Source organism: Megalops cyprinoides, chromosome 9, assembly GCF_013368585.1.
Source record: "Megalops cyprinoides isolate fMegCyp1 chromosome 9, fMegCyp1.pri, whole genome shotgun sequence".
In the NCBI taxonomy this organism is placed as follows: Eukaryota; Metazoa; Chordata; class Actinopteri; order Elopiformes; family Megalopidae; genus Megalops; species Megalops cyprinoides.
The window spans coordinates 34311631-34313284 of NC_050591.1; positions in this window are offsets into that span (position 1 = coordinate 34311631).

Genomic DNA, 1654 nt, shown 5'->3' on the forward strand with positions numbered 1-1654 from the left:
TAACATAACAGTAGTTCTACGCCAATGGTACATTAACGCAAATGCAAGCTTACGATCTCCGAACACTCTTCTTTCAGCAAGACGAAGCTGCCTTCCGCAACACTGCTGCCTAAAGTCGCCAAACTAACTCAAATGCAACATTTGTCAATGGAAATCGGGCACTTGTTCAGATTGTGTGCCAGTACTTTCGTTTCATCGAATAATTTTCTCAGCTCGTCTCTTTTTTTCTCCTGCCACCCCTACCGTTCGTTCAAATGTTATTTCTCGCACTCCCTCCGGTATCTTGTGTAGCCTGCTGAATGTGGATGTTCATAGCTTGGCAGTGACTGGCCTGTAGTCAAGTAATACGGTCATTCCGACTCTCTCTGTGATACACGCACATCTGTGAACTTTTCTTGCAATGCAATTATTGTAAAAAGTCACAACGGAGTTGTCACCAAGAAGGGCGAGAAAATGATGACTACGCTTTGCCAGTAGACAGCCACTATCCACCGCGCTGTTTGTCGTGTGTGACTACTTAGTGTAGCTGGTTTCCCGGCTGTTGTGTTGGTAGAGATTGAAGACGGGGGAGAAAGTGTTTGGAAAATAGCGTGGAACAGTAGAAGTACACTCGCTAGCTAGTACTTACCTACGAGCGACCAGTCGGATATTTTATTGGGGAAAAAGTGCAGAGCTCCAAAGAGCCGTTTTGCCAAGCGCTATCACCCTCACCCGTATGTTTCTCTGAACAGTTTTTTTTTCAACATACAGTACTGTACATGCACTGACCGAAAATATATATATTACCATGTAAGGCTCGTTGTGATTGGACGCGGGGCTGAAAGACAGTCGGAATCACCCATACAGCGAGCCCTTTACAACAGGGCACCGTCGAGAGACGGAGATTAATACAACATCTTCATAATGTTATGGACATGTACATTACACAACCGACCAGGTAAGGGAAGTGCGATCTAGCTCTCGCCAAAGTAATTACAAACGGCAGGACAGCGTCATGGAGGCGACATCGCACTACCGTCCAGTCCGCGATAACACAAACCCGTCGCGTAAGTGCTGTGGCAAGCAGAGAATTCGACCTCCTCGTACTGTACAGGCTTCTTTTTTTCTCCTTCATAATCGTACTCTACGTATACTGTAAGGTATCCACTAATAATGTCAATGGGGCCATTCACTCGTATCGTTGAGGAAGAAAGCGTACATTTCTTTGCATGTGATGTCGTGCATTCTCTCCACCACCCCCCACCCCCTCCCCCCCCACCACAAGTGGCCCGTTCGAAGTGATATTATGTGACATTTATTAGATACCTTGTGTAAGATCAAATTTGATTTTAGTGCACATCGACATCATCTGACTTAGAGTTTGAAGGAAGTTACCCAGTTATGGCCATTATTATTATTATTATTACTGTTGTTGTTGTTGTTGACTCCTGAAACACAAAACAGGCAACCAAACTAAGGTTCTGATTTGAAAATGTGAGTATTTTAGTTGTATGGATTTGATATTGATTGTATGATTGCTGATTTTAATATAATTTTCTTATAGTTTATGCTATGGTAGTGGTTGATAGGCAATATCTCACCCATTTCATTAGGTAAGTCTGTGGTTATATTCATTAGCTTTTCAGCATAAAATATTGTTACAAATCCCTGTAGT